Genomic DNA, 14,906 nt, shown 5'->3' with positions numbered 1-14,906 from the left:
TTCGTTTAATGGCTCTTAAAAAGAGAGTAGAGAAATCAATGAAGGATAAGCCTGTCAGTGACTACTAGTCACTAGTAGGGATGTTTTGCCCTGTGTTTCTTACACACAGTACTGTTTCCATTCCACTGCAGTTCGTATTCTGCCCAGAACAACGTTATTGGTCTCGCTGTCCGCATTGGCAAAAATCACATAACTTATGCTGTTGCTTAAATTATGTTGTCATTACATTGTTCCACCTCATTCATTTCAAAGCAAAGGGAACACAATGCAAATTGGGGGGGACGGGGGACAACATAATCAATTGCGTATTGTTTGCAGACTGAAAGCAAAAACTGGATCGATATGTATTCCCGGTGTGGGATGAATAAGTGAAGGAACAATTGGCACACTCCTGCTCATTCATTAGGAATCGGGGCCAGCATTTGGCTCCTTTTAAATTCCGGTACCAAATTTGCTGGGATTGACTCTATTTGTGCACTCTCAGGTGCTGTTGATTCCTCCCCAAAAGGGGTTCGTAGTTTGTGCCAGTCAGATGATCAGTTCCAACAGCAAACCCCGCTGGGATTGGCTGAACTTGAGGGTTCCCTGGCCTGACTGTAAGCCCCATTTGGAGGGTATCTTCCCTTTCCTTTTGATGAAAGCCCCTGTCCCTTTGTAGTTGGATCACCTGCTGCCATGGTGGCATCATGTGATTGACAGGTGGGAGGCTCCACCCACCTGTTAAGGTGGCCCATAGTGGGACCATGGGAAAGCTGATAATATAGCCCACTGGCAGATGCCGCTCTCCACCCCGACCCAAGTTTCCCTGGGTCAACTTTCTCTGTATGTATACATTCTAAACTGCATGTTGTGGAAAAGGGGCAAATTCCAGCACTTAAAACGCTTGCTACAAACTTTTCTATACTTGTTTGGGAATCAGAGTTTTAGCCGGAGCAGTGGACAGCCATTATTCATTGATGAATGTTGTAAGTCTTTACTGCTGGCCAGTACGCAAGATAATTAGAAGAAGACTAAATGCTAGCCTGTTAATGATGGGAGTGGGAAATCGTGTGATATGCTTGTTTCACTGGAACTGAGCTTTGCTGATGGAGGATTTGTTAGCTAACTTACGTTGCCTTTTCACCTTCATTTACATATCTTGCAGTCCAAATCTATGTTGTCAGTCTCTGATGGGCTAGGCTCTGTTGGAAAAGTTCCTTTCAGCTTACAATTTGGAGGGTAGTGTGTGTATGAATAGTCTTGCAACAGCTCTGCAGGGGCGTAGGAAGGGAGGTGCAGGGGTGCAGTCCACCCCAGGTGTCATCCTTGAGGGGGGTGACAAAATGACACAACATGGGGGGGTGACACTTACCACGGAGCCTGGCCTGCAGTGCTGCTCCAAGTGTCAGAGCAGCTAGCTATGTCCCTGAAGCTCTGGTATGGTTCAGAGGGCATAATCTGCTTGAACTCAAGAAGAAACATTTGGTATTGCACTGTTTCTGAAAGTTGCAGCCTTGTGCAAACAGCAAATGAAGGATTTGTCAGGTCAATATGAAAGTGTAAGTGACCACTGTCTTACACCCCCTGTTAGGGAGCTTGGCCAAAATTAAGCTCTTGCAAATCCCATTGATTTTAATGTGAGATAACTTAGTTTTCTTTAAGTTATCAACATGCCGCTTAAAAAAAAAAAAAGACTAAGCCCACATAAAGTGACTTTTACACCCCCCCCCATAATAAATAACTTTAAAAAGATATCAATTGCTAGTTGGGGCTGGTTGGGGGGGGCAACATTTGGAGGAACACAGAGTTCCTTGCCACTGATTTAAAAACTGCAAGCCAGGTGGTCTATGGCCACTGCCTCAGACAGCATTGCTAGTTGCAGACTTCATGTTTCCTTTGCACATTGTGCAAGATCCCAAGCATCCTTGTCTGGTCATATGCAGGTTCATGCATGAGATGCCAGACCCTTGAGATCCCTTCCCACTATTTGGTTTTGTTGACCTGTAAGTGCCTGGTTTTCTAAGGAGCAGCGAAACCATTTATGAACAAGAGTGTTGACATTTGCCCAGGCTTTTCCTTGGGAGCTGTTTACTTCCTGTAAAGAGACAGCTGAAATCATCTTTCTCAAAGTGTGAAACAGCATTGCCTCTGGGGAAAACATGCCTTTCCTTTTTGCTGTTAACTAGTTTGCTGAACCTGATAGATTTGAAGAGAAGGGGAGGGTGGGGGAAGCAGTCAGTTAAACAACAAGAAGAAAAAACGCAAGAAAGATAATAGGGGGACTCTGCTGTGGGTTAGACATCAGGGAGAGCTGTGGCAGCTTTGAATTGGCTTAACATACTGGGAAAGGCTCCATAGGTTCATTCTGTACATCTTGATATAAAGATGTTATAGTTATGCAAACCCTGATCCACAGTGCCTGCTGCTAACCATCTTAATTATGTGCTCGCCAGAGGAAATAAGTGGGGCACAGAGGAATATTTTGGCCTGATAGGAAACTGCAAAGCATTTTCTTGTATCTCTTCTACCGTCAGCTACCGATGTCAGTCTTTAAGGCTCTCCTCTGGGGTCTGCAATTTTCCGTGGTTGGTCTTTGAATGTAAATGGCAGTGGTTATTTATAGCCTCAGAATAAAATCCTTTTGCTTTTCATGTTCCAGACCACCAGAGGCAGCCAGATTCAATTCTCATTATTTTGTCATGAGCTCTGCAGTACTCCCCCCCACACACACACTCCACGCGAAAAAATCCCAGCTCCCAAAGAAACATTCTAGGTTACAGAGCTTATTTTGTTGATACCGTGGAAACAAAAGACCTTAAAAGCAAATCTGAAAACACTTTCATTTTCCAGAAAGTAAACACAAACAAATAAATGAGGCAAACATTATGACTGAGGTGGATTTGTTTCTTTATGTATATTATTATTATTATTCTTGCATGGAAGCAAGCACTGGTATAAGCTAGCTACAATTTAATTTTCAGGGATTTAGCAAGTTGTGCGTCTTTCTGTTTGGTGTGTCGTCAAAGAGCCTTTTCGCCATTCTAAAATTATTATCCACCCTTACCCTTAAGGCTGGAAGGAGAGGTGAGAGGGGAGCTGTGAATAAAAGTAAAAATGTAAAGAGCTCTCTTCTTACGTGATTACAACGTGCTTTAAATTCAAAATTAATTTTTCATATTTCTGTTTCTGTCCCCCCCCCCCAAATATAAAATAATGTATTCAGAGCCAGTGTGGTGCAGTGGTCAGAGTGCTAGACCCAAATTTGTATCCCTGCTCCACTGTAAAGTTCATTGGGGTTGCAGTCCTGTACCTCACAAACTTAGAACCCCCATTGAACACGGTGGGATTAAGCTCTGAGCAGGCATGTATAGGATTGCACCGTGGGTGATTTGAGACTAGCCCTTGTCTCTCACCCTGACCCACATCACTTACCGTATTTTTTGCACCATAACACTCACTTTTTTCCTCCTAGAAAGTAAGGGGAAATGTCTGTGTGTGTTATGGAGCGAATGCCTGCGGGTGGCAGGGGGGATCTGCTGCAGTCGTGAGCAGAGGATCCATGGTTCCTCTTCCTTCCCTCCTCCATGGTTACAAAGCATGGATCCACATGGATCCTCAGGATTTTTGCATTGGGCTACTCCAAACTCACTGTCAGATCACATGTCTGTGGCCATAGCATGAACCACAAAAATCATATATCCACTATTTCGTTTAGAATATTTTTTTTTCTTGTTTTCCTCCTCTAAAAACTACGTGCGTGTTATGGTCGGGTGCGTATTATAGAGCGAAAAATACGGTAAGTTGTTGTGATAAAGTGAAGGACTAAGCATGGTTCTTTGAGCTTTCGCGAGGAGGCAGTATTGCTTGTTATCATATACTGTATGCTGATTCCAGTCCTTGGGTGGGGCAGGTCATTGCTTATAGAGCCATAAAGGCACCACCCATTGACAAGAGGAGGTGTGAGTGGACTTGGGGGAACCCCCCAAGCTATGCAGAAGAACCAAAACTCCTTGAGTGGGGAGCTCCCTCAAAATAGCCTAGTGAGAACTTTGCTGGGAAACTTTGCTAAAATAGAAAAAGCAGCAGGAAGATGCAGGCAAGAAACCAACAAAAGTGGCTTTTCTGATGTGTTGATTTTTAATGTCGTGTCCCCCCCCCCTCTGTGGCTTTGGATTCAGTCATGTTATCCACAATCTTGGTCAGTGTTGACTTTGCTCTTTTTTTCTCCTGGAAATCTGCTGTGAAAGCCCACCAGATATTTGTCCACAACTTAGTGCTGAAATGCATTTTCTGTAGGAAAGGAAATAGTGCCGAATATGTCTCATGAAGAACTGTTTCAGTTCACCCAGTTCCTTAGAACCCATAATGGAAGCCCCCTTAAAAATGCAGACCCCCACCCCATTAGTCCTTTCTTTGTAATGTGGTTATACTGTGTCGTTAAAGTATACTAATAGCTACACAAAGCAATTGCTTTGCGTACCCCAAGACATAGTGAGGTGGTGGTACCATGGAATGGGATTTTCCTCATGTGAAGAAGTGGTGGATTTCGGATTAGGACCACACATTCTTTTTGGAACAAAGAAAATTCAACAGCATAGGGTCCCTTGGGTTCCATTTCCATTTGTTCCTAAAATAAAACACAGGGAAACTATGTGCTCCATTCGGGCACCAGAGGCGGAGGGTTTATCTCCTGTACCATCTTGGGTGGCAGCTCATGGCAGCTGCCATTATGTCCTTCCCCAGAATTCTCTGAACATCAGATCATTTTGTGGCATATACTGGGAGAGGGCTTATGATGGGGCACCGTTTCCCATAGTGCCCTGGGTATTGTGCTATTATGGGGAATTGTGGGAAAACAAAATGGCCCCCATAGGTGGTGATAGTTTTCCCCAAAGTGGGCAAAAACAAAAAGGTGGTTAAGAAGAGGAGCTGCTGCAAGGTATGATGATGGCCACCAACTTGGAGGTCTTTAAAAGAGGATTAGATTAGGCATAGGCAAACTCGGCCCTCCAGATGTTTTGGATCTACAGTTCCCATCATCCCTGACCACTGGTCCTGTTAGCTAGGGATGATGGGAGTTGTAGTCCCAAAACAACTGGAGGGCCGAGTTTGCCTATGCCTGGATTAGACAATTCCATGGTTTATCCAAGGCCACCAGCCACTGTGATCATGTCCCAACTCCATTATCTGAATGGCATGGCTCTGAATACCAATTGCTGGAGAACATGTGTGTAGAGCAGGGCTCAGCAACCTTTTTCAGCCTTGGGCTGGTCCACCGTCCCTCACACCATGTGGTGGGCCGGACTATATTTTTTTGGGGGAAATGAATGAATTCCTATGCCCCACAAATAACCCAGAGATGCATTTTAAATAAAAAGACACATTCTACTCATGAAAAACACGCTGAATCCTGGACTGTCCGGCGGCCGGATTTAGAAGGTGATTGGGCCGCATCCGGCCCCCGGGCCTTAGGTTACCTACCCCTGGTGTAGAGAGTGTTGTTGCCCTCAGGTCCTCCTTGTGTGTTTCCCAAAGCATGTGGAGGATGCTAAATTAGATGAGCCTTTGAACTGACCCCGCAGGGCTCTTTTTATGGTCTCTACTGCTGTCGCAGCAGGTGGCAGAGCATAATAAAAAGAGATACCAAAATTAAGAAAACTGTAGATGAAAAGTGAGCACCTGAGGTTAATAAACACAAACCAAATGGGATTTTGACGAATGTAACATCATAGTGAGTTGGGAGGGGGGGTGGGCAGGCTGCATCCCTGATCTAATTCCTGGATCCAACAAGGATCCAATTGTCAGACCAGCATCTTGGTATCGGGCCTGCTAAGTTTGGGTTGGTAAGGTAACAAAGGAAGTGGCTCTGTGCCAGAGGGCAAATGGGTGGGCCTCCCTCCCTTGACTCTAGTAGTTAGAAAGGCAAAAGTTGTGTGTGGGAGCTAAAAGCTACAAGCAGGCTGGGCAGCTGAGAGGCAGAGCCATGCCTGGTTTCTGCTGGGATCCAAGGGTGTGGCCGTGGGAGAAGCAAGACCCTCTTGAGATGTTAATGCCGTGAGCCCCTCCATCGTCAGCTCAGGTTGCATATATGTGTAAATAAACCATACATCATAAACACACAACAGTCTCTGCTGTCCCTCATTTTGAGGAAACCAGAACCCCGAGAAAGGGCCTGGAACACCAGGAATCTTGCACTGCTCAGATACTTGGGCAGTGTGCAATGAGACTTACGGCATCTGCCAGCTATTAAGAAAACATTTCATACTTTAGCTGCAGATGCTGGACAGTGCCTTTTACGTAATGGTTGTATGGATATGCAGTTGCTCCAAAGTGCATTCTGCTTTGGGCTTTTTCATTGTTACCAAAACGTCTGTTAGAGGGAAGAGTGGATGTATGTGGCAAACGGTGTGTGTGTGTGTGTGTTTGTGTGCGCGCTTAATATCTCTGAGGCATATTCAGGTCTCTTTGAGCTTATACATGTTGGTGAAGCAAAATGTGGCCTAAGCACTGAACAGCTGTCACTATTTTTACCCTGGAACTGTTAACTCTGGTATGAAAGAGAAGCCGCTTTATAAATATAAGAACAAAATTCTGATTAAAACAATAATTCTGAACTTCGGAGGTATACATCTGTATTCTCTGAAATATTTATCCCACCGCAGCACTGCCCTAGATCTTGTCTATGTTTCCTGTCTTTAAAACCCCCTCGGTAGTATCATGCCCCTTTTCTCGCGCATTGTTTCTTTCTGAACTAATAAACTTAATCGATTTCTTTGCTTGACTGCTCTTTCTTTCACTATAATCCTTTCACCTCTCTATCCTCTTAACTGTTAGCCTAGGAGGGAATCACGGCTCTAATCATGTCATTTCAACCCCTCTCTTAATGACCAATGTTTGTTTTTGTGCTAGATGACAAGTTGAAAGAAACTGGGATTCAAGTAGCTACGCCTCCTCAAATGGCATCCATTCAAGAAACTGTCAAGCACTGAATCTGTTTAATATAGCCAAATGTCTTTATTTTAGGAAATCTTTATAGTAGGCCGTCGTTATTAATATGCATGACCAGAAACATTTTCTCTCTCCCCATAAAAGGCCTTTAGCACGTGGGGGGTTGCATCTGTGTGTCTTTTAGCCACAGGAGCAGTCTATTGTGACCAGCTTGCATCTCCTGCAGTGCTGTCTGTACCATGAGCCCCAAGAGAGGAGAGAAAATGTTTTGAAATTCCCTGAATGCAGATTTGCAGCCAGCTGGCTTTGACACACAAATGAAAGTGAAAAGGGTGACTTTTCAGAGTTTGAATGGAGGAGGCTATTTTGATTTCCTTTCCTTCTTGGAACCCACAATAATTAGAAGGCAATACAGTTATTTGTATTTATTGGTGGCGAGGCTTTGCTAAATTGTTAGGAATCCAAAATAGAGCATAGGCAAAAGTTGTACCCATACTCTGTGACTCCTACTAAAACTCTATTTCAATATTTCTGCTGAAGCAATTACAGTGACAAATAATGAAAAAGGGGGAAATAGCAAACTTAAAAATTATTATAAATTCAGCAACCTATCAGTCGCTTAAAAACAGCAGTAGCCAAATACTTTTGGAAGAGATGCACTTTAGACGCCTGTCAGAAAAAAAGCAGAGCAAAGATAGGCTCAGATGGACTTACCTTAGAGTAGGGGTAGCTAATGTGGTGCTCTACATATGTTTTTGGGCTCCAATTTATATCAGCCCCAGCCAGCATGGTCAATGGAGAGGGATGATGGGAACTGTAGTCCTACATCATCTGGAGGCCCCATGTTGGCTACTCTTGTCTTAGAAGGGCATTCCACAATCTTGGTGCCATAACCGAAAAGGCCCTGTCCCTCATGGTCACTTCCCATGCTTCTGGTGGTAGTGGGGACTTAGAACAAAACCTCATAGGTTGATCTCAGTGCTATGGCAAGGTCATATAGCTGGAGGAAATTATCTGAATATACTATGTACTTGAATATATTATCTTGCTTTGTGTATTAAGCTAATTATACTTAGGAATCTACCTTCATGAGGCTTTTCCCTGAAAGGTGGCCCAGAAATACTTTAAAATAAATGAATACTATAAAGAAAGATTTTCCGCTTCTCTCCAAAATCCTTACATCCCTAATCCTGCTCAGACTGGCAGTATCTTCTCACTACCAAGATAAATTAAATTTGAATATATTATCTATTACAAGGATAACCTACTGGAAGAGTACAATTCTGTCCCCTACTATTTGTCATTCAAGACCAAGGATGGATGTTTCACTTTGGTCAAACAATACCGGTATTTCCTAAACTTTACAGTAAGATTACAGACATTGCTCTTTTATTTAATTTTTAGAAACTTTTATCTTCAATGTCATAAAGGAAAACACAAGTTGGTGCCCTGGAAACAAACATAGCAGTTAACACAAAATGTTGTAAATCTCATAGTTCTTCAGCAAACTATGATTTTTAGTCTGAAGTGGATTAGTTGCATACAGGCTAAGGTGGATTAGTTGCAGTTCTGCTTGCTTCATTTATATATATATATATATTTATATACTGCCATATCATAAAATATCAGGGCACTTATACAGTGTTTTGAGAACATCTTTGTGCTTGGAACAATAATTTTAATAAGAAGATCCAAAAGCTTCATTAGCTATTGGCAATGGCCTTGTCTGAAGTGCTTTGATTGCAGTCCACTCACTCAAAAGATGGTGATATATAAAATGTAATAAAATAAACAAACAATTCCCTTCACAGCTAAATCCAGTATCTATCTTTAGGGCTGCTTCTCAATTTCTGTTGATAGCAGGTGTATATTGCAGACTGCTTAAAAGTACTGCTAAATGAAGCGGCCTCTTACAGAGCTTTTATTTCTACCCACACTTGGATTAAAAGCCCGAGCTATGAATTATTAGGAAGTCTTCATTTAGAAATGAGAAAGACATAAGGTTTGGCTTAGTGTGTCGTCTGAATCCTGGATCAGGGCTAACCTATTTCCTACTTAACCAAGTAGGCTTATAGCCAAGAACAAACCTGCTGAGCTATAAGGACCAGAGAGGAGCAAAGTGGCTGTGATGTCCTCCCTGGGAAGACAGCATTTTTGTGCTAAGTCATAGTCTGGTTTAGTGTTACATGCAAATGTGGCCGGTAGAGATATTGGGCCAGACAAATGTACCGTATTTATTCAATTGCATATTTATCCCACCCTACCTTCCAGTAAGTTGATAAGAGAGGTAGCCTGGGCTTGAGAGAGTGTTTGCTAGCCCAATAACGTCTAGGAACTGAGCTTCATGGATTTGAACCCAGGTTTTCTGAACCATAACTAGACACACTAGTCAGCCACTCTAACCATTAAAGTATACTGTACTGTACAGTGGCAACATCAGCACACTGGTGATTTTTTGGGGAAGTCACTGAAGAACACACAAACACGTTTTTAAGGAGAACATTAATCCACTAGCTATTATCTGATGGATAATATGAATTTCTCTTCTGCCTTAAAGCACATTTGCTGCTTGGTCTTTTCTTACACATGGGGAAAATATCTCTGCTAAATTAAGAGTTACAGTTAACTTACATGAGTCCATTTTAAATACCTGTGCTTATGGGCATGCTGCTTAAGCAAGAGGTGTTCAGGCGCTGGTGTAAATGTCAGTGAAGAGGAGAGGAAGGACTGGACGCTGCTTTTCTACGCTGTCCTAAAATGTTAGGCGCAAGGCCACAGTGCAGTATGACTTGGCAGGCAAGTTCTGGAATGGACTTTCTCGGGCTTTTGTTTTAAGGGAATGCACTTCTTTAATGTGCCATCACAACTCTTTGGAAATAAGGGTTTTGAGATGTTGTATCTCACTTTTCTCCACCGAACAGATGTAGCAGAATTGCTTCACATTCTGGTACTGTAGTAGTTTGAAATAAGGCAGAAATAAGGTGTACATAAGGGACGATCCCAAATTGTTAAGCACTTGCCCTGGCCATTACTTGCCAGGATTCTGCCCTGGATATATGTTTTTTTTTTCAAAACAAAGATTTGGTAGGAACTGTTCCTCATTCAAAGGCTCCTTCTTCTTACGAGTTCCTTCTTCAGAACTGAGTTGAGCAATTTGGTGTTCCTTCAGGGGTTAGGTTTTAAAAATATGCACAAGACGAACTTAAAAGATATGATTCAGGTAGGTAGTCGTGTTGGTCTGACGCAGTCAAAATAAATAAAAAAATTAAAAACTTGTCCAGTAGCACAACTAAGTTGGTCTCTAAGGTGCTACTGGACAATTTTTAATTATTTATTAAATGATACAGTTGGGGAACAATTCTTCCTGATTTTATTACTTGCTGTTATTGTGGTGGTATCAATGTGCATGGCTTTGTAGAAAAAGACAGGTCCTTGCCTCGAGGAGCTTACAGTTAAACGTCCAGGAGGTATCCTCCTCTTACAATAAATAAATAAATAAATACAGTGGCTGTCGCCTGACAAGTTTCTGGTAACGTCAGAGGAGTCCTGTTGGATTAGAGCAAAGGCCCATCTCAGTTTAGACCACTTCGTTTCCAAAGGGGCATGCCTCTGGGAAGTCTCTGAGATGAGCAAAGGGAGGCAGTACAAGGTAGCACCACTACTTGGAAGCAGTGCCTATTCCTCCATTGCCACTAAGGTGGCAAAGACCTAACTTCACAGAGGACAGTGCTCTATCTGAAAGGCTGTCTGCCCAAGTTGGTTTAAAGTATTATAAGTAAGAAGGGAGAGCATTGGTCTTGAAGTTGCCCATCAATGGCAGCATGTGAACAACAGATGAAGTACAGGCAATGGCTGATTTACACACGTCCAATTGGTGCATGACTGCCCACGCACAGATTGTGGTGACCCGGAAGTGGCAGGAAAAGGGGGCAGAATGGTGGGTAATGGTGGAGGAGCGGTCTTATGTGTGCTTCGCAGTCATGTGGGATTATCTGGAACACAACCCCTGCACAAATCACGGATTGCCTGTAGACACCCTGGTCACCTGGTCACAGTCTTTCCTACAATGGTGAGGTGTACTTCCAGTTTGCTCCTAGGCATACAAATTAGCACATGCAAAGTTTATGCAAATCTGTGTATTCTTCGTTGATGCGTAAGTAGTCATAATCCCTGCCAGTCACAAACACTTTAGGGATGAAGCATCCTTTATCTCAATCTCTGGCAGCTGTGGCCCTCTCCAAAGTGTTTGGGGGTAGGAGTTGATCTGGAAAAAGAAAGTTTGACCCTGCCTTTAGTTCTCACAAATTAGCGTTATAATTTATATAATGCAGTCTATGCATCTGGTGCTTTTACAGTGTACATGTTTGATAGGTTTCTACCCAAAGGGTTTACAATCTGGTTCCTGGGTTTGCTTCCCCCATCCATGTCCCAGCCTCTTTCTTTTGTGTAGTGCCTTTTAGATTGTGTGCCTGAGGGCAGAGACTATCTTATTTTAATGATTTTTCTAAGCCGCTCTGGGAGCCTTCTTCAGCCAAGGAGCAGGGTAAAAATACTAAAAATAAGTAAACACGTCTAAAAATAGACACAGGGAAAAGATAAAGGGAGAAAAATGGAGGTAAGGGTAAACGGGGCAGATGCGTGATTGTTGTGATTATAAGTACTGTACTTTAGTTTAGTCACAAGAGGTTAATGCATTGATCAAAAGGCTTCCTGGAAAAAGGTGAATTTGGCAGAGGAATTTGGGGGAAGTAAGAGTGGTGATCACACAATGGGGAGCAGTTCCATGTATAAGGACATCAAGTTCCTGGCTTGGGGAAGCTTGACCATTGGATGATTGGATAACTGCAGTGTGCTGTTTGTGGGGCTACCTTTGGGGTTTATCTCTGGAGGCTGTGGCTGGTGCAGAACGTGGTGGCTAGGTTGCTTGTGGAGGCAAATTATCACCCACATATAACACCTTGCTATCAGGATTTGCACTGATTGCCAATCTGCTACCAGGCCAAGTTCAGTGTGTTGGTAGCTAACATATTAATACCCTGGATAATTCAGGACCAAGTTACATGAGAGACTGCCTTGCTCTTTTTATGTCCGGTGGATCCCTGGGGTCTGTGGGGAAGATTATCCTGCAATTTCCAAAGATCTCAAACACCAGCTCTGCAGTAACACTATGGCTTGCCCCTGTTCCTATTGAGAAATGACAGGCCCCTCTATCTGTACTTTCAAGAAACAATTTAAGACACTTTTGTTCCGACTGGCATTCCCAACTGGATAAATGGGTCTTTGCCATGAGTGTTTGTTTTGTATTGTTTTAGTTTTGTTTTAAATGTATCGGTTTTTCATTGTACATTGTCTTGATTGTGTAGAAGGCAATTAATATGTTGTTGATGATGATGATAATAATAATGGAAGAAAAGGCAGGGTTGTTTCAGGGGGAAGGAAACCTTTCGGAGGCTGGGGTGCTGGAGGTGAATGATCAAGGAGAACATGGAAGAATTGGTCAGATCATAAGAGCAAAGCCATGTAGGGTTTTGAAGGTAAGGGTGAGAAGTTGGTGCAGGATTCAGGAGTGGTGTAAAAACAGCTCCAGTGATGACCAGGGAAGTGGCAAACTAGCCCTCCTCTAGCCTGTCGCTGTCATTGGCTCTATCTTTGGTAGACTGCTCTACCAGACCTATGGGTACCAGCCACCTGTGTTCCAGCAAAATAAGGACTAAGAAGCAGGATGCATGTTGCAAAACATGTTATCGATTATGCACAAGATTTAAAAAGAATAAGGGATACTACTGGTGCTTTTGCTTTCCGTATGAAATTATTATAGCAAACCAAAATAAGTAGCATGGGAGTTTTTGTTTGTTTGAAGTGTGTTTGTGTGTAGGAATAATGCTAGTTTTTATCAGTTGGGGCCTGCAGGCAAACCAACCGCTTAATAGATTAAAAATATCTCTGAGTTGTGTACAAAAAAAAACTAAAACAGATACCTTAAAAAAAATAAAAAATAAAAATACAGTTACAAACGTTACATTAATACAAAAAATACAAATATATAAAAATCAATATAAATTCATTTTCCTTCGGACACACTCTCCCCCTCAGCCTCACCCAGGATCCCAGCAAACTCTCAGCTCACCCACAAAAGTCTCATACTGAGAAGCCTTCCTGGAAACAACGGACATTACCCTAGTCTCTCATGCTAGACTTGCTTTATATGGGCAGGCCCAAGGCAGATGGTACTTCCTGTCTACAGCTGTGTCCAATTCAGCAACGCTCTGCACTCAGTTCGAAGTGCAGCAGGTTTGTTGAGTCCACCCCCCCCAGGGTGGCGGGTGGTCCAGAGGATGGGGAAAAGCCCCCACTCCACACACAGCTCTTCCTTCGCCCTCTGTCCTTTCCTCCTTTTACAGCTGCTGTTCCTGCGAATGCCAGGTGCCAGGCACAACAATGGGGAAGGTGTGCTGCTCCCTTGGAGGCATCCGGTTGCCGGCTCTTGGCAACTGGATGCTGGACCAGATGGGCTCCTTGGCCTGTTCCAGCAGTGGTGCTCTAAGGTTGTGCGGACATGCTCCCATTGACCAGTGCTTGCTCCTGCTGGTTTGGGAAGAGGTGTACAGGCGACCATATACTCCTCCTTATCATATGCTCTATCCCCTCTCCAGCCAGCTTTGATCCAAATGGGGGTGGCCAGCTTTGATCCAAATGGGGGTGGCCAGCTTTGATCCAAATGGGGGTGGCCAGCTTTGATCCAAATGGGGGTGGTACACACACCCCTTTGTGTATTGTGGTTCCTAAAACGTATTCATTTTCGGTGTGATGCCGTTTTGTTTATGAAACCTGCGCACCCCTTGGTAAGAGAAGAGGTGTTGTGTGAGGCCAAAAAATAATAATTTTAAGAAAGAAATATTTCTTAACGCGCGCGCATCCCCCCTTCCTCTTTATGTGAGGAGGTGAACAGAGAGGAGGAGGCGGGCGGGCGCGCGCGCGCGCACCATCCCTTCACACTGACCCAGATGGCCGTTGGTCTCGTTCGGGTTCTCCCCCCCCCCCATTTTTGGGTGGCGAGCCGCCTCAACAGAAGCACCCCTCAGTTTTGTGCGCGCGCAACCTTTCTCTCCCGCCCCCCACCTCGCTCCATCTGGTCCGCGCGCTTTTATACCTTCCGTTTCCACTACTCCCCCCCCTCAAATAAACCCTCCTCCCCTTCGCGTGCCGCACGGGCAGGCAGACAGGCGAGCTCGCTGCCCCCATTTCTCTCCCCCCCCTTTTAATAACCACACGCACACACTCTCGCTCTTCTCCCCTCCCTTCCCCCAATAGCTGAGCAGCAAAGCGGCTCCGCCTTCCCCTCCCGACCAATAGAAACTTACTACTATGTTATGGGGCGGGGGAGCGGGAGGTGGTTGTAGGAGAGAGAGACCTGGGGCCCCTCTTCCCCCCCGCCTCCTCCTTTTCTCCTCCTTCGTTGGGCGCCTTCGGCAAGCACTATCAGCGCCCAGCATCAGCCGCTGGGGAAGAAGGCAGGCAAGTGAGGCGACCATAAGCGGCGGGGTAAGGGGAGAATTGCGGCGTGGGGGCCGGCGGGGAGGGGGAGAGATTCCACAGCGCGCGCACGCGCGCTTCCCGGCCGTTGTTTTTTTTCGCTTTTACCTCAGAGAGGGACGCGTGTATCTTGTTTGTGTGGAGGGAGACGGTTGGCGAGCGCTGAGGGGAATGCGCGGGGTGGCGAGTGGCGGCGGCAGCAGCTCAGAGGGGGTGTGTGGGAAGGCTCAGGGGGAGAGAGCTCTATGGCCCCCGGGAATTGGGTCGCATTTTAAGGTGCCGTCTTTTGCCTCAGGCGAGCCTCATGGTGGGGAAAAGGGTAGTAGCGGCGCGCGGCTCTGAGGCGCAGCGGGAGCCTCCTGCGCTGCGCCAAGCGGGGGGCATCGGGATGTGGCGCAGGGAAGGGAAGGGGGTGGTCTCTCTCTCTCTCTCTCTCGGCTGGATCC

General features: G+C 44.8%; 1 protein-coding gene across 4 annotated transcripts in view; it reads left to right on the top strand.

Moving 5' to 3' along the window:
• The window catches only part of EPB41 (erythrocyte membrane protein band 4.1), a 106,126-nt gene that overhangs the window by 509 nt on the left and 90,711 nt on the right, over positions 1 to 14,906 (top strand). Inside the window, exon 1 of one of the 4 annotated variants that reach the window (XM_082231514.1) lies at positions 14,173 to 14,442. The exons of 1 other annotated variant lie outside the window; for it this stretch is intronic. The gene's annotated coding sequence lies outside the window, so the exon portion shown is untranslated. Of the gene's footprint in view, positions 1 to 14,172; positions 14,470 to 14,906 lie in introns of those variants that run through there. 2 more of the 4 variants (XM_082231515.1, XM_082231513.1) reach the window with 2 other exon arrangements.

Source organism: Podarcis vaucheri, assembly GCF_965113315.1.
Source record: "Podarcis vaucheri genome assembly, chromosome: 7".
NCBI lineage: Eukaryota > Metazoa > Chordata > Lepidosauria > Squamata > Lacertidae > Podarcis > Podarcis vaucheri.
Note: the sequence above shows the minus strand (reverse complement) of the source record. Positions and strands in the feature narration are given on the sequence as shown.